The following is a 16,676-nucleotide window of genomic DNA, read 5'->3' as shown; positions in this document are numbered from 1 at the left end:
CTTCTCCAAGGAGGACATACAGAGGGCCCGGAGACCTATGAAAAGATGCTCAGCATCACTAACTATCCGAGAGATGCGAATTAAAACCACAATGAGATACCACTTCACACTGGTCAGAATGGCCATCATAACCAGATCAACACTCAAGTGCTGGTGAGGCTGTGGAGTGACAGGGACCCTAGTGCACTTTTGTTCAGAATAGAGACTGGTTAAGCCACTGTAGAAAACAGTGTGGAATTTCCTCAAAAAACTAAAAATGGAATTATATTTTTATCTGGCAATTCCACTGCTGGGGTTATACTATGAGAATTCTGAAAGACTAATTGAAAATAACCTATGTGCCCCAATGTTCATAGCAGCTCAATTTACAATAGCCAAGAGCTGGAAGCAACCTAAGTGCCCATCAGTAAGTGGGTCAAAAAAACTGTGGTACATTTACACAATGGAACACTACACAGCAGAAAGAAAGAAGGAGCTCCTGCCCTTCAAGACAGCATGGATGGAACTGGAGAACATTATTCTAAGTGAAGTAAGCTAGGCATTGAAAGACAAATACCATATAATCTCACCTATAACTGGAACCCAATGAACAAAACAAACAAGCAAGCAAAATATAACCATATATATTGAAATAAAGAACAAACTGGAGTAAAACAAATTTTTTTAATTAAAGAAAATTTTAAAAAAAGAACAAACTGACAGTAGATAGTGAGGAGAAGAGGGAAAGAGATAATGGGGTACAGCAGGGAAAAGGTCATAAAGAATCATGTATAAAGGACCAATGGACAAAGCCAAATGGGGATAGGATTGAGGGTGTTAGATGGAAGAGAGGAGGAGTCGGTGAAAGTGATGGTGGGGAAATAGAGACAACTGTATTCAAACACCAATAAAAATGATTTTAAAAAATTTTATTCCAAAAAATTCTAACATCATTTTATAAGCCAGGAAGAATCATCCAATTCTTCCCTTTTGGTTTTTTGTATTTTTCAATTTCACATGCAGTTAGCTCTTTTCCATAAAATTTGAAGCCTTGTTCTCTCAGTGGAAAGAACCATTCAATGTTATAGAGTGGTTATGCTCCAGCTTTTCATCAGCTCCTGCCCACTTAATTAGAATTTCTTCAATGTAATCACCATTTGGTTTAAATAAAATTTTCCTGTTTTTTTTAAAAATATAGTTTATTGATTATGCCATTACAGTTGTCCCATTCCCTCCCTTCATTCCCCTCCACCCTGCACATCCCTCCCCCACCATCCCCCCCTTTCATTTATGTCTATGTGTCACAAGTTCTTTAGATTCTGTGTTTCCCATAGTATTCTTGCCTTCCCCGTGTCTATTTTCTACCCACTGTCTATGCTACTTATTCTCTGTGCCTTCTCCCCCCTTCTCCTCTTCCCACTCCCCTGTTGCTAACTCTCCATGTGATCTCCATTTCTGTGGTTCCACTCCTGATCTAGGTGTCCTCTTGGTTTGCTTTTGTTTTAGGTATGGTTGTGAATAACTGTGAGTTTGCTGTCCTTTCACTGTTCATATTTTTCATCTTCTTTTTCTTAGATAAGTCCCTTTAACATTTCATATAATAAGGGCTTGGTGATGATGAACTCCTTGAATCTGATCTTATCTGAGAAGCACTTTATCTGCCCTTCCATTCTAAATGAAAGTTTTGCTGGATAGAGTAATCTTGGCTGTAGGTCTTTGGATTTCATGACTTGGAATACTTCTTTCCAGCCCCTTCTTGCCTGTAAGGTCTCTTTTGAGAAATTCGCTGACAGTCTGATGGGCACTCCCTTGTAGGTGACTGTCCCCTTATCTTTTCCTGCTTCTAGGATTCTCTCCTTCATTTTAATCTTGGCTAATGTAATTATGATGTGCTTTGGTGTGTTCCTTCTTGAGTCCAACTTCTTTGGGACTGTCTGAGCTTCCTGGATTTCCTGGAAGTCTATTTCCTTTGCCAGACTGGGGAAGTTCTCCTTTATCATTTGCTCCAATAAGTTTTCCACTCGTGGCTGTTTCTTTTCCCCTTCTGGTATCCCTATAATTCGGATGTTGGAATGTTTAAAGATGTCCTGGAGGTTCCTAAGCCTCTTCTCGTTTTTTTTGAAATCTTGTTTCTTCCTTCTTTTCTGTTTGGTCATTTTTTTCTTCCTTCTGGTCCACTCCATTGATTTGAGTCCCAGTTTCTTTTCCATCATTATTGGTTTCCTGTGCATTTCTCTTCATTTCGATCAGTTTAGCCTTCATATGTTCCTCTAATTTGTGGCTAAAATCAACCAATTCTGTGAGCATCCTGATCACCAGTCTTTTGAACTGTGCATCTGAAAGTTTGGCCATTTCTTGGTCACTTAGAATTATAGGCTCCGAGGCTTTGAGCTGTTCTTGAGTCATAATGTTTGGTCTGTCCACACCTGTTATGTATGAGGGACAAAGCATTAGGTGTTCATCAGCACCAGGCGACCCAGTGGCTGGGTTGTGAGGCTGTATGTGGGGGCAGGGTCAGAGAGGGAGAAAAAATGGGGCTTTGCTTCGCTCTGCTGTCTCTCAGATTTCTGTCCCCTCTGTGGCTTCCCACAAGCAAATTGGGCCCCTCTGGTGCTGGTTCCCAGGTGTGTGGGCTCGTGTACTCTCCAGGACCCTGTGTGTCTTTCCAACAAACTCTCTGTGAGCCTGGGAGCCTCACCCAGCTCCTCGACCCTGAGAAAGTCTTTCCAGTTGGTGTTTTCAGGCTCTAATTCCTGTCGCTGGGGCCCTAGCCTGAGTGGTCTGTCTCACTGTTCGCTCCTTTGCTTGGTTTATCTGCACACAAATGTGTGACCGCGCTTAGCCAGCCACCCTGTGCCCTCACTGGGTCTGCCTGTTGCCACCCCACGCCTGGGATCCACCAACCACCGCCGCCTACACTCCTGGGTCAGTCCAACTGAACAATCTTTCCTGCGTGACCCTGCTCCACCGCTGACTCTGCCCCTCTTACTGGTCTGGCTGAATGGTTCATTGTTGTCGGACTTCTGTATAATTCAATTTTCTGTGTTTTGGCTGTGTTTTTGTTACTAAAACTTCGTTGTCCTTAAACTTAGTTGTGCCAGGAGGCATAGTATTTCCACCTACGACTCCAACTTGGTCGGAAGTTTATTTTTCCTGTTTTTTTAATTACATTTATTTCACGATTCTTAGGGTAACAAACTGACAGTAACTCTAGGGGAGAGGAGAGTGAGATAAGAAGGCAAAGAAGCGGAAGTGTTATCAAGGAACATGTATAAAAGACCCATGGACAAAGACAATGGGGGGATTGAATGTGGTAGATGGGGGCAGTTAGGGTGGGGTAGAGTAATGGGGAGGAATGGAGGAATGGGGGGGAATTTACTATTGCACAACAATAAAAAATTAAATTTACTGGGATGATGTTGGTTAATAGAGTTCTATAGGATTCAGATATACAGTTCTATTACACATCATCTATATATTGTACTTTGTGTTCACTACCCCAAGTTGCCTCCTTCCATCATTTATCCCCTCTTTACCTTCTCCTACCTTCCCTCACCCTCTTTCCCTCTGGTAATCTCCATACTGTTGTCTGTGTCTATGAGGTTTTTTTCCTTGCTTAATCCCTTCACCTTTTCCACCCAGCCCCCAACCCTCTTCTCTTCTGACAGCTGTTTGTGAGTTTATTTTGTTCATTAGATTCCATATATAGATAAAATCATATGGTATATATCTTTCTCTAGCTGGCTTACTTCACTTAGCATGATATTCTCCATGCTATCTCAAAGGGTAATATTTCCTGCTTTTTTATGGCCAAGTGGTATTTCATTATATAAATGTACCATAACTTTTTTATCCACTTATCTACTGATGGGCATTTGGGTTGCCTCCAAGTCTTGCCTATTGTAAACAATGCTGCAATGTATATAAGGGTGCATATGTTCTTTCAAATTAGTGTTTTGGTTTTCTGTGGATATATTCCCAAAAGTTTAATTGCTGGTTTATAAGGCAGTCCATTTTAAATTTTTTGAAGTAACTCCATACTGCTTTTCAAGTTGTGTGCATCCAGTAAAACCTCAGATATTTCTCATAGCTGTATATTTTCTGATATATCTCTTCAGGAAAGGTAAACAAAAGAAAAATTAAACAAATTGGTCTACATCAAAGTAAAAAGTTTTTGCACAGCAAAGGAAAATATCAACAAAATGAAAAGACCACTGAATGGGAGTACACATTCCCCAATATATCTGATGAGGGCTTAATATCCACAATTTATAATAAACTTACAAAACTCAACACCAAAGAAAAAAACAATCCAATTGAGAAATTGCCAAAGTACCTGTATAGGCACTTCTTCAAATAGGACAAATGGGTGACTAATAGACATATGAAAAAATGCTCAACATCACTAATCATCAGACAAATGCAAGTTAAAACCACAGTGAGACATCACCTCACACCTGTCAGAATGGCTACCATCAATATATCAACAAATGTTGAAGAGGATGTGGAGGGAAGGGAATCCACCAGCACTGATGGTGGGAATGGCATTTTATTCTTATAAAAACAAAGGTAGCTTAAGTAATTTTAATATCAGTATCTTTGAAGCTTTGGTACTGGTGCTTGTATTTGTACAAATCCTTCGCACTATAAAAATTTCTTTTTGATTTGGCATTTGCTTCAGTGGAATCAGCACCCTACTCAGCTGACACCTGCTATCTGGGCCTCCTGGTCCACTGTAAAACTTGCGTGATACAGGGCGGCCCTATGGCTGGCTCCAGGGGCTGCTGGGGCTGCTGGGGCTGCTGGCACTGCTCAGGCTGGGGCTATGAATCTGTCTCCCAGTTAGAGTTGCAGTCCTCCACCATGATGGACTTGCCCAAGCTGACCTTGCCCAACAGGCTGCCCACTGAAGAAGTGGAAGTGAATCTGGGGTTGCTGCAGGACTTCTTTGGGGTGCTAGGACCCTAAGACTCAGGCATGGCCACAACAAGGAGGCTGGGCAGCAGCTTCTGATTACCCACCAAAGAACTAACAAAGCAAGTTGAGCAGCAGACAAGCACACTACTTATTTTTTCAAATGAAACCTTTATTAGGGTTTTAATGTATCAGCTTGAAGTTATGTGTGTTTATGTGACTATATAAATGAAACTACAATATCAAATTTCAGCAGAAAAATTTTGGAGACAGCCACAGCATGCCTTTTCCTTTTAAGGGTTATCTTCCTATGGTTTTATTTCTTAGGAGTCTCCTTAGCACTTCTCTGACAACCCTTCCCCAAAGCAAATAAAAGAGTATCAAAGATCAGTGAGGGCTGTTAAAAAATGGTAATATGGCCCTGGCTGGTGTAGCTCAGTGGATTGAGCATGGGCCTGGGAATCAAAAGATCACGGTTCGATTCCCAGTCAGGGCACATGCCTGGGTTGCAGGCCAGTTCCCATCAGGGAACACATGAGAGGCAACCATACATTGCTATTTCTCTCCCTCCCCCCCTCCCTTCCCTTCTAAAGATAAATAAATAAAATCTTTAAAAAAATGGTATTCTGGAACATCATTCTGATTTCCCTTAGGGAACCATTTTGACATTTTATCAGACTGTGTAGTAGTCTATGGAGATTTTACTTATATTTAAGACTTAAAACCCATAAAAATCAACTGTATTTTTTGTTGTATTTGCATTTATATAGATCCTTTAATATATTTTATATTATAGTTCTTTTACAGACCAATGAATTATATAGTTTTATGGTAAGGGCTATAGCTAGCAAAATTGACAGCTCTTATATACAAAAGTTTCTATTTTACACATTTCTGCATGTGTAAAGGAATGTTGCAGATTATATAAAAGTGTAAATGTAGGGGAATTAATTAATACCTAGCAGCAGTTACAGCCTGGCCTTACTATGTCAACAGTGATCAGAAAACATACTTAGTAAATGGATATGAAGGGACTTTTATTAGTTCAGGCAACCAACCATTGATACATCATATCAATTATGATCACATCAGTGCTCCTTTATATAGCATAAGGATTCGCTTTTGGTCAGTACATATTTCTAGAGGTGGCAAACATTTATTCACAACTTAGACTTGAACTCTTCACTATAGAAGGGATGTTTGAAAGCCTATGTATCACTAAACAGGATTACAACAATCATTGTAGAATCTTGTCTACTCTTCATGACTGTTTTCACAGCACACAGTTGGGAAGATTTTTCATGTATTTGTAAGAATACACACCCTGGCCGCTGTAGCTCAGTGGATTGAGCAAGGGCCTGTGAACCACACGATCGCAGTTCAATTCCCAGTCAGGGCACATGCCTGGGTTGCAGGCCAGTTCCCAGCAGGGGACCCATGAGAGGCAACCATACATTGATATTTCTCTCCCTCTCTCCTTCCCTTCCCCTCTAAAGATAAATAAATAAAATCTTAAGAAAAAAAGAATACACAGATTGTGTAATTAGCAAATGAGAAAAGTAACAAATTGAGGTGAGAGAAAAAAGAGACAATGTATAGAAAATGTAATTTATTCCAAAAATGAGAAGTTTTACTATTTTCTAAATTCAATTCCCTCTCAATGGTCATGTTTTAAAAAATATTACATGCCTTAAGGTATCAGTGTATTAACTATATGGAGCCCCTCTTGTCTTCATACTGGAGGTTCTCTTATGCTTTGAAAAAAGATGTTTGATCTTCTTTCATATAACTTAAATTCAATAATAATATACTTCAAAGACTACTATAAAAACTTTTAACTCATATTATCAGTTATGGATCTTCGGGTTGTATATGAAGTAAAAACTTACTGGTTCATGTGTATATATTAACCCTTTACAAATAATCAGAAAACCTTAGAATTGAATGAGCTCTTTATATAACACTTATCATGGAATTAAGAATTTAAAGGTTGCCCTGGCCAGTGTGGCTCAGTTGGTTGGAGCACAGGTTTGATTCCTGGTCAGGGCACTTGCCTAAGTTGCTGGTTGGGTCTCTGGTTGGGGTGCAGATGAGAGGCAACAAATTGATGTTTCTCTCTCACATCAGTGTTTCTCTCCTTCCCTTCCCCAGTCTCTCTAAAACAAATAAGCATGTCCACAGGTGAGGATAAAAAAATTTAATTTGTTTTTTAATCTTAATTGTTGTTAAAGTACAGTTTTCTGCCATTTTCCCCCATCCCAACCCACCACTCCAGCCCCCACCTCCCTCCCATTTCTACCTTCCTCCCTTGCTTTTGTCCATGTGTCCCCTCTAAATGTTCTTTAAACCCTTCCCCTTTTCTCCTGAAATTCCCTCCCCTCTCTCCTCTAGTCACTGTCAGCCTGTTCTCAATTTTAATATTTTTGGCTATATTTTGCTTGTTTCTTTATTTGTTTTGTTGATTAGGTTTCTGTCAAAGGTGAGATCATATGGTATTTGTCTTTCACCACCTGGCTAATTTCACTTAGCATAATACTTTCCAGTTCCACCCATGCTGTCAGGAAGGGTAGAAGCTCCTTCTTTCTTTCTGCTGCATAGAATTCCATTGTGTAAATGTACCATAGTTTTTTGATCCATTCATTTACTAATAGGCACCTAGGTTGGTTCCAGCACTCTCATCAAAATAAAAAGCTTCTGCATGGCTAAAGAAAACAGTATTAAAATAATAAGAGAACCAACTGTATGGGAAAACATATTTGCCAATGATTCCTCAGACAAGGGTTTCATCTCCAAAATATATAAAGAACTCACACGACTCCACTCTAAAAAGACAAGCAACCCAATTGAAAATGGGCAAAGGACTTGAACAGACACTTCTGCAAGGAGGACATACAGAGGATTCAGAGACACATGAAAAGATGCTCGATATCACTAGCTATCAGAGAGATGCAAATTAAAACCACAGTGAGATACCACTTTACACCGGTAAGAATGGCCATCATAAACAAAGCAACAAACAAGTGTTGGAGAGGTTGTGGAGAAAAGGGAACCCTAGTGCACTGTTGGTGGGATTGCAGACTGGTACAACCACTATGGAAAACCGTATGGAATTTTCTCAGAAAACTGAAAATGAATCTGCCTTTTGACCCAGCAATTCCACTGTTAGGATTATATCCTAAGAACCCTGAAACACCAAACCAAAAGAATCTATGCACCTCAATGTTCATAGCAGGATAAGAAAATATTTTAAAACTTGAAGGTTAAAAGTTTCTTGCCATAGAGTGAGTGTGTCCCCCCAAAATTCATTTGTTGAAACCCAATTCCCAGTGTGATTGAATTTGGAGGTGAGGCCTTTGGGAGACAATTAAATCATGAGGGCAGAGCCTTTAGGAGTGGGATTAGTGCCCTTATAAAAGAGAACTCAGAGACATCCGTTTTCCCCTCTGCCTTGTGAGAAGAGCAAAAAGCCAGCTATATGCCAAGAAACTGGTGCCAGACATCATGTCTGCTGGTTCCTTGATCTTGGACTTCCATTTAGTTATCCTCATGGTTCCTGTGTCTGGATCATCATTAGAATCCACCTGAGAAGCTTTACTAAACAGATTGCTAGTCCCAGACCAGACCTACTGAATCAAATTTTTCCAGGAGCAGTGAAATTTTTCCAGTACTTCTAGGGGATTCTTATGACAAGCCAGATTTCAGAATTATGGATTTGGACAAAAGCTAACCAGATTTGGTGGAGTTTTATCTCACGGTTTAATGAGAAATGGGGATTCCACTAGATCCATAGATAATGTGCATTTTGAATTAATTATGCTGAAGTGACGTAATTTTATTTTTTTCAGATTTTATTCATTTATCTTTAGAGGGGAAGGGAAGGAGAGAGGAAGAGAAATATCAATGTATGGTTGCCTCTGGTGTGTCCCCCTCTGGGAACTGGCCTGCAACCCGGGCATATGCCCTGACTGGGAATCGAGCTGCGATCCCTTAGTTCACAGGCCTGTGCTCATGACATAATTTTAGATGACTTCACCTTGCACAACAAAAATATAGGCTCTAACTTGACTCACCTAAGAAACTTCCATCTAGCTTTGCTCAACATTTTTTAAATCAGCTATTCAAAATGTTAAAGTGTTATATTTAATTATCCCCCCAGGCAGTTTTGCTGTATACTAACCAGCCTCTAAAAATCTTATAGGTCCTATATTGTAATGGATTCTTTAATGGATTTTGCTTTCCTCAGAAGTCTAGTTTCTCTAAACACAGAGATGTAGCAGCAATAGCACACTAACACTGAGAAATATAAAGTTGGCTAATAACTAGTCTTGCTAGAATAGCCATTTCTAATGCCAAGAAATTAAACTTAGTTGTTGCAGTTTTGGTTGACCATTAGAGTAGATAATTAAAATTAATACTATATAAGCATTTCTATAGTCAATCCAGACTTTATGAAATCAGACCTTCATATCTTTTTTGTTTTTAGGATAATATCTAAGCACATACATATACATGAACATATGCATAGTTGTCTGAGTGTTAATTGGACCACTGTGATCAGAAATAGTTGATTAGACATAACACTGACAATACTGCATTACTTAGTTTCTAATGATTAAAATAAGGTGCTTGAACTAATCATGAGCTCCTCTCACAAAGAAAAATAATGAATTTAAGCTAATTGGCTGAACTTATCTAATACGCTGAAATCTGAACCAAGCCTTCCTTTTTATCCACTTTTTTAAAACCCAAATCAACAAAGAACCAGCTGAGATATCAATACAAAGTAAAACTGAAATGTCAAAACATCTGCTACACTGATTGTGAGTTGCTGAAACTTTACTTTAATTCCTTCATTAGAACTGCCAAATGTGGATATAGCTATATTTTGTCTGGTTCAGTAGACAAGTTGATCCTCAGGGGGAGCAGGAATAGAAACTCATTTTTTTGTAATTTTTAAATATATTTTATTGATTATACCATTACAGTTGTTCTATTCCCCCCTTCATTCCCCTCCACCCTGCACACCCCCTCCCCTACCACTCCCCCCCTTTAGTTTATGACCACGTGTCTCAAGGTCTTTAGATTCTATATTTCCCCTACTATTCTTGCCCCCCCTATCTATTTTCTACCTACCGTCTATGCTACATATTTTCTGTACCTTCTACCCCCTTCTCCCCTTCCACTCCCCTGTTGCTAACTCTCCATGTGTTCTTTATTTCTATGATTCCACTCCTGATCTAGCTGTCCTCTTGGTTTGCTTTTGTTTTAGGTGTGGTTGTTAATAACTGTGAGTTTGCTGTCCTTTCACTGTTCATATTTTTCATCTTCTTTTCCTTAGATAAGTCCCTTTAACATTTCATATAATAAGGGCTTGGTGATGATGAACTCCTTGAATCTGATCTTTTCTGAGAAGCACTTTATCTGCCCTTCCATTCTAAATGAAAGCTTTGCTGGATAGAGTAATCTTGGCTGTAGGTCTTTGGATTTCATGAGTTGGAATACTTCTTTCCAGCCCCTTCTTGCCTGTAAGGTCTCTTTTGAGAAATCAGCTGATGGTCTGATGGGCACTCCTTTGTAGGTGACTGTCCCCTTATCTCTTGCTGCTTCTAGGATTCTCTCCTTCATTTTAATCTTGGCTAATGTAATGATGATGTGCCTTGGTGTGTTCCTCCTTGGGTCCAACCTCTTTGGGACTCTCTGAGCTTCCTGGATTTCCTGGAAGTCTATTTCCTTTGCCAGATTGAGGAAGTTCTCCTTTATTATTTGTTCAAATAAGTTTTCCACTCGTGGCTGTTTCTTTTCCCCTTCTGGTACCCCTATAATTCAGATGTCGGAACGTTTAAAGATGTCCTGGAGGTTCCTAAGCCTCTCCTCATTTTTTTGAAATCTTGTTTCTTCCTTCTTTTCTGTTTGGTCATTTTTTTCTTCCTTCTGGTCCACTCCATTGATTTGAGTCCCAGTTTCCTTTCCATCACTATTGGTTTCCTGTGCATTTCCCTTCATTTCACTTAGTGTAACCTTCATTTTTTTCATCTAATTTGCGACCAAATTCAACCAGTTCTGTGAGCATCCTGATCACCAGTGTTTTGAATTGTGCATCTGAGAGGTTCGCTATTTCCTTTTTGCTTAGAGTTATTGGCTCTGGGGTTTTGAGTTCTTCTTGAGCCATATTTTGGACTGTTTGTGCCTGTTATGTATTAGGAGCAGAGCCCTAGGTGTTCACCAGGCAGGGCAACTCAGTCGCTGGATTGTGATGCTGTATATGGGGGCGGGGTCAAAGTGGAGCAATGGCGATTCCCTCTGCCACCTCCCACCACCGGGGCCACACTGTCCGTCCCACTGCGTGCGAATGTGTGTCTGCAGTCAGCCCGACACCTTGTGTACTCACTGGGTTCTCCCACTGGGGCCTTCAAGGTCCATCTCACTGCTCTGCTGGTTTATCTGCCCACAAATGTGTGACCGCCGCATATAGCCTGTCTCGCACCATCACTGGGTTCTCGCTGCTACCCCGGCCACCTGCATGCCTGGGTCAGGGGATCTTTCCTGCCCAACCCTGCTCTGCTGCTGTTTCCGCCCCTCTTACTGGTCCAGGTTGTACGGTTTGTTCTCGTCGGACTTCCATATAGTTCAATTTTCTGTTCTTTGGCTCTGTTTTTGTTTACTAAACCTTTGTTGTATTCAAACTTGGTTTTGGGAGAAGGCACAGTGTTTCTACCTACACCTCCATCTTGGCGGAAGTCCAGGAATAGAAACTCTTAATCAAAAACCACCTAGCTTCATCTAGTTAACTCTGGTAAATTAAAACTAATTCCTCCTGCCCTGGCTGGCATAGCTCAGTGTACTGAGCGAGGGCCTGCAAACCAAAGGATTGTGGTTCGATTCCCAGTCAGGGCACATTCCTGGGTTGCAGGCCAGTTCCCAGCAGGGGGCGCATGGGAGGCAACCATACATTGATACTTCTCTCCCTCTTTCCTTCCCTTCCCCTCTAAAAAAATAAATAAAACCTTTTTTAAAAAACTAATTCCTCCTGAATGTTTTCTGTTAGATTAATCTATATGTTTATTATTTGTTCTGAGTATATACAGACAGACATACCCATGATTTCAATTGCATTTACAATTGAATAATACCATTTAATTTATGAATTTTCTTGTTAATTTACCTGAGCATTGTTTTTTACTTTGTGGCAACACACCATACCCATTTTAGAGAGTTTTCTAATAAGAAAACATCTTGTGGAACAATATTTAAATAAACTCACTTGATTGATCCCTTGATATTTGCTAACTGAGGTTCAACATAATATACTTTCAGTCTCAAATGGCAATAAGCATCAAAATTTCTGCTGTAAAACTGTTCTGGAGTGCATGTGTGTGTGCCTAACACCTTATTTCTGTACAATCATTTTACTTTTTCAATGCAGTTTCACATTCATTATTCCATTTAATCCCCATATTTTAAATTAAATATATTCGCATATTACCTATTTAAAATTCCCCCATCATGAAAGCAATATAATTTACTCATATATTTAAATAACAAATATTTACCATTAAAACTGACAGGAATTACTTCATGTTTTCTTTATGCTGCCTTCTTCTGTTTCTCTTTTTTTTAAGACTTTATTTATTTGTAGAGAGAGGGGAAGGGAGGAAGAAAGGGAGAGAAACATCAATGTGTGGTTGCCCCTCACTCACCCTCTACTGGAGACCTGGCCCACAACTCAGGCATGTGCCTGAGACTGGATATCGAACCAATAACCCTTTGCTCAGCAGGCCAGTGCTCAGTCCACTGAGCTACACCAGCCGGGGCTGTTTCTCTTGTTTTTAATGGTATCTCTACTTGTCAATTTTCCTCTTGTGTCAACATTTAGTATTTAAGTTCCTATTATGTCCAAGAGCCCTTGCTAGATGCTAAGGAGAATACAAAAAGCATTGAAATATCTTTGGGCCTCAAAGTATTTGCATTCTAAAAGGAAAGTAAATATATACTATTCTAAGGATAATTTACTTTCCTCACATTTTAAATTTAGTCCCACCAGGGTCCTCATTTTAAGTCTGTCTTTCCTGTTCGCTAATGAATTACCTAAATGCAGAGATTGAGTTTTACTGATTTTTCCAATCCTAGCATTGATCCCAGTGTTGAACGTGTACTAGATGTTTGCTGTTTCATGTAACTCCCTGTTTTAAATCCTTTAATTACTCCTTATTGCCTTAAAGATAGAATACAACCCCTCAGCATGTTAGGTAAGGCTTTTGTGATTTAGGTCTACACTGCCCTGTGTGATAGCCACTGCCACATATTTTGAGCATCTGAAATGTAACTAGTCTGAACTGAGATGTACTTAAAAGTAAAATACACATTAGATTTTGATAACTTAGTAAGAAAGCAATGATGTAAAAGTTCTCATCAATAATTATTATCTTGATTACATGTTGAAGACACTTCAGTCATATTAAAGTAAATACAGTTTGTTAAAATCAATTTCATCTTGTTTTTGCTTTTTAAAATATGGTTACTAGAAAACTTTAAATTATATACTGGCTTATATTTATGACTCATATTTTTTAAAGATTTTTTATTTATTTATCTTTAGAGGGGAATGGAAGGAGAGAAGGAGAGAAATATCAATGTATGGTTGCCTCTCGTGAGTCCCCTGCTGGGAACTGGCCTGCAACCCAGGCACGTGTCCTGACTGGGAATCAAACCGTGATCACGTGGTTCGCAGGCCTGCGCTCAATCCACTGAGCTACACCAGCCAGGGCTGACTCATATTTTTGATGACTGAGATGCTCAAGCACCCTTCCCACCTCATATACCTTATTTTTCACATCCACCTTTTTTCCACCCTTAAAAAGTCTCTGTGCTATCTTCCAAAACACATGCTAAACTCTCACATCAATATTTTTGCAGCTTTGCCTGGCATACTTGCTTTTAGCACAGTCCCTGGAAAAAGCTAACTCACTGCACTTCACCTCAGACCACTCCCTCCCAATACCTATTTTAGATGTCCCATGTCTGTAATACCACATCATCCTGCATAAAGCTTTATCTAGGACTCACACACTGTATTGTACTTCTTGGTTTACTTTTGCCACTCTTTTTTGTAGATTTTATTTATTTATTTTTAGAGAGAGGGGCGGGAAAGAGAAAGAGAGGGAGAGAAACACCAGTGTATGGTTGCCTCTTGAACTGCCCCTACTGAGGACGTGCCTGCAACCCAGGTATGTGCCCTGCCTGGCAATCAAGCCGGGATCCTTTGGTTCACAGGCCCACGCTCAATCCACTGAGCTACATCAGCCAGGGCTACTTTTGCCTCTTTTAAAACTGGAACTGAGCCTTTCTGACTCTACTGCACTGAACACAGTTTCTAGCTTAGAATATCTTTTAATTTTTAGTAAGGAATACAAGAAGAACGTAGTTGAATAGCAAATCTAAAAAAATTTTTTTAGATATTTTTTCTTTGAATCTGGACAATAGCCTTAACCCAAACATACCACCAGAGACACCCCTCCCCTCTCACCCTCTTACCGGGTCAAATTGAAGTCCATAGCAGACCAAAAATTCCTCCACTCATCCCCCAGAAATGAACAAATAAAAACACCAATCCCCCAATAGAAACCACTACAGAGTTTCATGTAAAACTATTCAACATTTATTTTTGAAAGGTTAACTTTCATTAAACAAAAAACTCAGTGTTATCTGGTCATCACTCTAATGTCAGAAGGTCATGGGAAAATAACTGCCTCTTATAAACAGCTGGGAAAAGCTGTGGAACAAAGTGACATGCCCTGGCTGGTGTGGCTCAGTGGGTTGAGCATGAGACTGGGAACCAAAGTGTCATGGGGCCAATTCTCACTCAAGGCTCACGCCTAGGTTTTGGGCCAGGTACCCTGTAGGGAAGCACGTAAAAGGCAACTACACATTGATGTTCCTATTCCTCTTTTTCTCCCTCCATTCCCCTCTCTCAAAATAAATAAATAAAATATTTTAGAAGGAAAATGACAGTGCCTTCTCAAAACAGTCATTAATTCATTTTTTATCAGAAACTTAACTTTTCACTTGAAGACAAGGTGTTTCTGCAATGGTGGCTTCCTCTTTTGTACTCAGAAAGGTCGATAAAGTCTCTGGTAATCACTACCAAAAGCAGCTGCCTGGTTTAGTTGCACATCGTAAATAGCAAATGCAGTTCCGATGGTTGAGTCCCATGGTTACATATAACAACATACTTTCCACCACCATAGCTATTAAAAACTGGCTAGTTATCGTAAGCATCATAGAAGTGGCCATACATTTGATTAGAAAAATTAAAACCTTGGTTGCAGGCTGAAATGGAAATGGAAACAAGCACCATAAAAGGGTTCCCAACATCTCTCATTGCCCCACAAACATTTTGGTTGACTCCATAAGCATTCGGGTTTGTGGGGAGCTCTCCTCCTTCCCAGGGGTCGCCTTGCCTGGGAAAGGGAACATCTCCACTTCCCTTCAGTTGTGTTTCAACTTTCATTGTCCATGGCAATTTTAGCTTTACACTACCTGGAGCCAATAAAATGATATCTGGTTTCTAACAGCCTCCTCAGTGGGTTGTCATCAGTATAGGTAATTAAAAAAGCTCATCTATTTGTTCTTGAACAAACTGGCAGCTCAATATTATCAATCAATCCAGATGTCCCAAAGCACTCTCTGCTTTTTTCTTCAAATAGCTTAGGGTTCACCCCACCCACAAAAACCTTTTTTGGAGGGAATTTTAATTCCAAGGCTTGAGCCCTTCTAGGTTCAAATTTCCTGACATCCACTTTGTGCTATTTGACTTGGGGCACCTTGTCAATGGCAGCACTACCTTCAAAAAGCACAAACCTGAACCCTCTGGATACTTCTGTTTCTGAGTGGGTTTTAATAGTAAAATGGATAATCTCACCATATTGAAACAAATATTCAAAAAGAACTCCCCTACTGCATTTATGGGAGAGCCCCCCAATGAACACTTTGCTGGCCATATGCTGAATCTTGCTGTCCTCAATTCCGAAGTTTTAAAGGGAGTTTTACAATGAGTTTGCTCATCACATAGCTGAAGTGGTCCATTTTCCTGAGGTTGGCAACTCTGGGGCTTTCTGGGAAAACACGTGCTTGATCCTTAACTGTTAGAGAGGGGACAGCATGGCAACAAGTGCTGGAGGGGATGCAACAGAGACCTAATGACATGAGACCAAGGAAGTGAGTGATTGGAAGTTTTGAAATGAGCAATCAGGAAAATTCATGGTTTTATCGAAGCCGTGAATGCCACACAGAGGTTGGCTTGCTGTCGGGCATTTATTTATTATACTGTACTTAAAACATTAGTCCTCAAAACATTAGTCCTCCACAAGAGGAAAGTTTGCTGAGAGCACAAGCACCTTGTTCTCTTCAGGTAGTAGCTCTCTCAAATTTGGTTTAACTAATTTTTTTGTCTTTCAGATGGGCATTGCCTGTGTAAATGATCATCTTTTCATTGCCTTCTTTAGGTAATTCCTTATTCCATTGCTGTATTTGGGGGGCAGAGTTGGGAAAAGAGTTGGGGAGCACGTAGAATAGAAAGTAGATTACAGGAAAAGCAACTTCCTATGCTAAAACATTTTAAATAATAGCAATGTTGAGATAGAATTTACATACCATACAATTTGATATTCTGAAGTTTTTCATGTATTTAGAGAGTTATGTGATTGCCAAATGTAATTACCACCATTTCATTTTAGAAACCATTTGTCTCCCCCCAAAAAGAAATTTTTTTACCTCATTAATCAGTC

General features: G+C 39.8%; 1 pseudogene; it reads right to left on the bottom strand.

Annotated features, from left to right (window-relative positions):
- Window positions 1-16,676, bottom strand: part of LOC118983777 (opioid growth factor receptor-like protein 1) — a 29,346-nt pseudogene that overhangs the window by 3,188 nt on the left and 9,482 nt on the right.

This window comes from Sturnira hondurensis, unplaced genomic scaffold, assembly GCF_014824575.4.
Source record: "Sturnira hondurensis isolate 20B ecotype Veracruz unplaced genomic scaffold, ASM1482457v3 Scaffold0003087, whole genome shotgun sequence".
Classification (NCBI taxonomy): domain Eukaryota; kingdom Metazoa; phylum Chordata; class Mammalia; order Chiroptera; family Phyllostomidae; genus Sturnira; species Sturnira hondurensis.
The sequence above is the reverse complement of the archived record's forward strand: the minus strand, read 5'-3'. Positions and strand labels throughout refer to the sequence as shown.